This window comes from Canis lupus, chromosome 8 (assembly GCF_048164855.1).
Source record: "Canis lupus baileyi chromosome 8, mCanLup2.hap1, whole genome shotgun sequence".
Classification (NCBI taxonomy): Eukaryota; Metazoa; Chordata; class Mammalia; order Carnivora; family Canidae; genus Canis; species Canis lupus.
In genome coordinates this window covers 27,557,093-27,564,179 of record NC_132845.1, presented here as the reverse complement: position 1 = coordinate 27,564,179, position 7,087 = coordinate 27,557,093, and the positions used below count along the sequence as shown (strand labels likewise).

Here is a 7,087-nt window from a genome sequence, read left to right as displayed (position 1 = left end):
TTTTTAATTTAATTTATTTATTCATGAGTGACACAGAGAGAGGGAGAGACAAAGGCAGAGGGAGAAGCAGGCTCCATGCAGGGAGCCTAATGTGGGACTCGATCCCAGGACTCCAGGGTCACGACTGGGCCAAAGGCAGATGCTCAACCTCTGAGCAACCCAGGTGTCCCTTTTTTTTTTTTTTTTTTAAGACTTTATGTATTGGAAGCCTTTCTTTTTAAAGTTAAACATAAGTTTAAGAATCTGGCAAAAGCACACAGGAGAGTACCCAGGGGCCTGCGGGGAACATGGGCCCAGAACAGCCAGGCTGTAAAGACAAGCCCTGTGTGTCGGGGCCTGTGACGTCCAGGGACGATGATGAACCAGTGAAGCCGGAGACGCTGCTGCAGTATCTGCAGGACCTACCGCTTCTCTGAAGATCACAGAGGCCATTGGCATCATCAGCAAGATGATGTATGAGAAGACAACAACAGTGGTACAGGAGGTGACTGAATTCTTTGTGACGCTGTTCCAGTTTGGGGCCCCTCAGGCCCTGTTTGGGGTGCGCCGCATGCTGCCCCTCATCTGGTGTAAGGAGCCTGGGGTCCGGGAAGCTGTGCTCAGTGCTTACCGCCCACTTTACCTCAACCCCAAAGGGGACTCCACCAGAGCCAAGGCCCAGGCTTGGATTCAGGATCTCTCTTTGCTGCTAGTGGATGCCTCAGTTGGGACCATCCAGTGTCTCGAGGAAATTCTCTGTGAGTTCGTGCAGAAGGGTGAGCTGAAGCCAGCAGTGACCCAAGTGCTGTGGGGGCGGGAACCCAGGAGGTCCCCGCTCTCCTCTGGGGCGCTGTTCCTCTGTCATGCTTCTCGGGACGATGGCTCGAGGAAAACCAGAAATTGTGGGAAGCAACTTAGACACGCTGGTGGACATAGGGCCGGATGAGAAGTTTCCGCAAGACTACCGCTGGCCCAGCAGGTGTGCCATGCCATCGCCAACCTCTCTGACAGGAGAAGGCCTTCTCTGGGCAGTCACCCTCCCTTCCGGCTGCCTCGGGAACACGGGCTATTTGAGCGACTGCGGGAGGTGATCGCAAGAGGCCTTGTCCACCCAGACCCACTCTGGATCCCAAAGAGGTGGCCGTGGCCCTCATATCCCAACTGGCAGAGGGCCCCGACAGGCTCCGTGCCAGGTACTGCAGGGCCGTGCAAACAGGCCCCGGGGAATTTGGGAGAAGAGCAGCACCAGGAGGGCCCGAAGGACACCCCTGGGCTCCCCACTTTCCTGCTGATGAACCCGCTGTCCCAGGCCGGAGACGTGGCTCCGCAGCAGGTGGCACGTTTGGAACAGGCGGCGAGCGGGGAGCTCTGTGGGCGCCGGGCTCTTCAGGAGGAGCAGGAGCAGAAGCCTAAGGACCCGGGTCTCCAGGATCGCGCCCCGGGCCAAAGGCAGGCGCCAAACCACTGCGCCACCCAGGGATCCCATGCTTCCTAAGTTTTTAATGATGGTCTTTTGTGACCTTCCTGAAATAATGATTAGATGCCTTTTTTTTTTTTTTAAAGATTTTATATATTTATTCTTGAGAGACGGAAGAGAGAGAGATTGAGAGAGAGAGAGAGAGAGAGAGAGAGAGAGAGAGAGAGGCAGAGACACAGGCAGAGGGAGCCTGGTGCGGGACTCCATCCCCGGTCTCCAGGATCACACCCTGGGCTGCAGGCGGCAGGAAACTGCTGAGCCACCCGGGCTACCCTGATTAGATGCTTTTTAACTGAAGAATTCTGTTTAGAATATAAAAGAATTACCATGTTCCATAGAAGTCCAATACTTTGAATAATTGATACCGTTTTGATGTGAATTCTAACTATCTTGAATCCCCTGACCTCTCACCATAGAGGAGATACTGTATCTTTGTCCAAATGATGGAGAACCCTTTGTAGTTACAAGATGGCAAACGGCAGCACCCACATCAGGGAACTTGCCCAGTACCACCTAGTTCTTTTCTTACACCATGGAATTATAGGAAGAAGATAATGCTGAGTTAGCCATCAGGATGCCTGCATCTAAAAATCTGTTACGTTGGATAAGGCACTTAGATCCCATTTTTTTTTTAAGATTTTATTTATTTATTCATGAGAGACACACAGAGAAAGAGAGAGAGGCAGAGACACAGGCAGAGAGAGAAGCAGGCTCCATGCAGGGAGCCTGATGTGGGACTTGATCCCAGGACTTCAGGATCATGCCATGAGCCGAAGGCAGGCACTAAACCACTGAGCCATCCAGGAATCCCCAGATCCCAATTTTTTTTAGAAGTGTGTAAAAGGGGTTTGTGTGTGTGTGTGTGTGTGTGAGAGAGAGAGAGAGAGAGAAAAGAAAAAGATTTGGGATATGCTAGAAGCCTATAAAAATCAAGCTAATTATAAAATTAGGATAAACAGTTTTACTGATCAAACTGAGTAATATTCTAAAAGGATAAATTTAGTGTAAATAAAAACAAAGACTACTTCACACAGTAGATGGTCTCTAAAACCTTAAACGGTAAAACACAAAATGTTAAGTTCAATTACTGTTGAAATAATACAAGGGCTCTGTTAACAGGTTGTTGTTGTTGGTTTTTTTTAATGGGGGAGGGACAGAGAGGGAGAGAGAACCTTAAGCAGGCTCTGCGCCCAGCTGGAGCCCCACACAGGGCTCCATCTCACACCCTGAGATCATGACCTGAGCTGAAATCAAGAGTTGTATACTTAACCCGCCAAGCCACCCAGGTGCTTCTATATAACAGGTTTTTATGGCAGAGGTGGGGAGACTTTTTGTGGATCTCTAATCTACAGACAGAAAAGTGTGTAACTCATATGTGTGCAGCTCAAGTACAATTGACCTTGTACAACACTGAGGTAAGGGGATGCCAACCCTTTGCAGTCAAAAAGCCACATAGGACTTTTGATTCTTCCAAATTTTATTTTAATTCATGAGCGAGAGAGACAGAGAGGCAGAGACACAGGCAGAGGGAGAAGCAGGCTCCACACAGGGAGCCCGATGTGGGACTGGATCCCAGGACTCCAGGATCACGCTCGGGGCTGAAGGCAGGCACCAAACCGCTGAGCCACCCAGGGATCCCTGACTCTTCCAAATTTTAAATACTAATAGCCTATTGTTGACAGGCAGCCTCACCAATAACAAATAGTTGATTAACACATATTTTGTATGTTATACATATTATCTACTGTATTCTTACAATAAAGTAAGCTAAAGAAAAGTGTTAAGAAAATCATAAGAGCAAATACAGTACTGTAAAAAATCCACATGTAAGTGGACCTATGTCTTTAAAATTTAATGAATTAGGGACACCTGGGTGGCTCAGTGGTTGAGCATCTGCCTTCAGCTCTGGGAGTGATCCGGGATCCAGGATCAAGTCCCACATGGGGCTCCCTGTGAGGATCCTGCTTCTCCTTCTGCCTGTGTCTCTGCTTCTCTCTCTCTGTGTATCTCTCATGAATAAATAAATACAATCTTAAAAAAAATTATTGCAAATTTTCTGGCTTGGTTAAAGTAAGAACAAATTTTATAATTCATAATTTTATACTTACATTTTAAAGACTCATTTAAATTTTTTAATTCCTTTAAATTATTTTAAAAGATTTTATTTATTTATTCATTAGAGACACACACAGAGAGAGGCAGAGACAGAGGCAGAAGGAGAAGCAGGCTCCTCGATCCCAGGATCCCAGGATCATGACCTGAGCCGAAGGCAGACGCTCAACTACTGAGCCAACCAGGTGTCCTTGCAATGAATTTACTGTAGGAAAAGACATTGGGGTTTGAAGCTGATGGCCAAGAAAGAATTCTTGAGATGTCTTTGGCGCAAAACGGTGGTTTTATTAAAGCACAGAGACAGGATCTGTGGGCAGAAAGAGCTGCACCGGTGTCATGAGGGGTGGTCATCATATATCTTCAAGTTGAGAAGGAGTCAGGGAGATAGTACATCTCTAAGGAATTTTGGAAACAGAGTTTCCAGGACCTTGAGGGGGCTACCTATTGTTAGGAACAGGTCATTTATTACCATCTAATAAAACCTTAGGCATGAGACCCTTCAGATATGTATCGGTGGGCCATATGCTTGGGGGATGATTATCAACATCTATCTTGGAGGGTAGAGATAAAGGAGGTTTCCAAAGGAATTTTTATATGTTAGACTTACAGGATCCTGGGAGTCAGGCTGAGATTTGCCTTTTGCTCTTAGCAGGTATTAAACTGAGGCAGCTGAGTTCCTGGAGGAATGTCGCTCTGCCTGTTTCAAGGACTTGTCAATGGGCTGTAAGTAGTAAGGAAACTTAATAATTTTTCTTTTGCCTTTGTTTCCCACATCAGAATTTAGACAATATAAACGTTGAGCTCTTGTTTTCCCAAGATTTAGCTCTGGAACGTCAAAAAATTTTAATTTGGAGGAAAAACCACTGATTAACATAAGTGAGTTCATTATTGTACATCTCTGCTCACATCTGGGAAACGAGCTCACATTAAAAATACTATACCTGGGAAGTGATAAGAATATTCTGTGTCCATTAGTTGTTAGTCCTGGTTCCTGATGACCATGAAACCAGTGCATCAGCCTTGGATTGCACACCTCTGCACCCTAATCTCACTTAGACCGCTGTTATTTGGGTTCTATCACAACATCAGACTTAATCCTGATATACTATGGGTCACGTTCATGAATGTTTACTGCCCTACAGTGTAGGTATTACCATCCTCTTGTTTTTACAAACAAGAGGATGTTTTTGAAGAAACAAAAACTCAGGCAACTGATCAACTTTGGAAAGAACAAGTGGGCCAGATTACAGGGGATTCCAAATGTCCTCTGAGCAATGATGGGATAGAATCAGTGTTCAAGAGAGGTTTTCCTCATAGTTCTATGAGGGATGAAGTAAGTTGTGACCAACTCAGGAATAATTATATTAGTCTAAGGAAAAGACAAGAGTGTGAACAGAAAGAGGTAATAGAAGAGAACCTAGTCAGGTAAAGTGAGACTTTGTGATCCATCAAATGTGATGTGCTATCAACAGGAATCTTTTTGTATAAGAAAAAGTGGCTAAGAAGACTTAGTGCTTAGTTTTGCACTTTCAAAATCTATCAGCTACAATCAATATTAGCAGTAAACATTTGCAGAGTGAAGTGCCGTATCTGTTAGTGACCTTCTATAGATATAACTTGCTCCTTTTAGGATTCTCCATGCCTGGGGGTGAATCCTGACTTCTTACCCAAATCCACAGGTAGCAACTTTGACAGCACAGCTGGTCATCTCTTATTTTTTTTTTTTTTAAGATTTAATATATTCATGAAAGGGAGAGAGAGAGAGAGAGGCGAGGCATGCAAAAGCAGGGGGAGAGACAGAGGGAGAGGGAGAAGCATACTCCCTGCTGAGCAGGGACACCCCCCCCCCACCCATGTGGGGCTCCATACCAGGACCCTGAGATCATGACCTGAGCCAAAGGCAGATGTTTAACCAACTGAGCCACCCAGGCTCCCCTCTCTCAACCATTCTTATCCTCATTATCTGACTCTTTACTGCCTCACTTTGATAGGACATTTATATTTGTAAATGTATCCAAATTGTGTCACCTAACCCATGCTTGGCACTTGGGGTCTGAATATTTAGCAAGAAAAAGATCAGTCATCTTATTCAGGCAGATGGCTGCAGACACGGCATTCTGACCAGGTGATAGGGGGTTATGTCTAGATCTAAGCAGAACAAGATCTAATGTTTTCTGTAATCAGATGACACTGATAACAGTCATGCTTGACCTATGGGTGGATGATGGCAAGAAATGTGAGGACAAGAACAGAAAACTGCAATTTTGAGGATCTTTGAGAGAGAGATGATTTGTTGTAGCAAGACCAGAGGTTGAGTCTTGGTTCTGTAATTTGTGTTGTGTGATGTAGAGCAAGACACTTTATCAATGTTCTCATTTATAAAATGAGTATAATACATTCAGTATAAAATTGACTATTATATGGTAGGGGTTCATAAATGTTTATTAAGTCTGAATTTTTTTATTCAAACTAATTGGCTATTAAGTTGAACCAAAATGGATTACATACATAATAGCAACCAAAAACATAAAAATTACGAAGAATTTCAGCAAGCTAAAATTTTTTTGAATGCAGACAGCCTATATTTTTAGATGAGATGAAATATTGTTAATGTCAGTTCTTATCACATTGACACATACTGTGAATATAAGTTTAGTAAAAATAGTAAGGGAATACTTTTTGGATATGTAAAAGTACTTAGGAAGAACAAAGAGAGGGGTATATAAAACAGGATTTCAAAAAGGAGAGTAGGAAATTAGTAAGAAATAGCTCTAAAAATATTAAAATAAGATATTATAATAGTTAAATGAATAAATAGGCATAAATAACTAATATATCCCAGAAATTAAATAATTATAAAAAGGAATCACTATATATGTCATATTCAATTCATGAGTTTGGAATATAACAGTTTGGAAAAAACCTAAGTCATGTCTCACCTCATTTCTAGATCCTGGTATAAAACACAAAAATATAAAATCAGGGGATCCAGGATCCCTGGGTGGCGCAGCGGTTTAGCGCCTGCCTTTGGCCCAGGGCGCGATCCTGGAGACCCGGGATCGAATCCCACGTCGGGCTCCGGTGCATGGAGCCTGCTTCTCTCTCTGCCTCTCTCTCTCTCTCTCCCCCTCCCTCTCTGTCGATCATAAATAAATAAAATATTAAAAAAAAAATAAAAAAAAAATAAAATCAGGGGATCCCTGGGCGGCGCAGTGGTTTAGCGCCTTCCTTTAGCCCAGGGCGCGATCCTGGAGACCCGGGATCGAATCCCACGTTGGGCTCCCGCTGCATGGAGCCTGCTTCTCCCTCTGCCTATGTCTCTGCCTCTCTCTCTCTCTGTGTGACTATCATAAAAAAAAAAAAAAAAAAAAAGTCTCAACTCTGACTTAAAAAAAAAAATCAGGGGATCCCTGGGTGGCGCAGCGGTTTAGCGCCTGCCTTTGGCCCAGGGCGCGATCCTGGAGACCCGGGATCGATTCCCACGTCGGGCTCCCGGTGCATGGAGCCTGCTTCTCCCTC

General features: G+C 44.4%; 1 pseudogene; it reads left to right on the top strand.

The window, feature by feature from the left end:
- The first annotated feature begins 204 nt into the window (after window positions 1-204).
- Window positions 205-3,378, top strand: LOC140638034 (condensin complex subunit 1 pseudogene; annotated as a pseudogene).
- The last annotated feature ends 3,709 nt before the right edge of the window (window positions 3,379-7,087 follow it).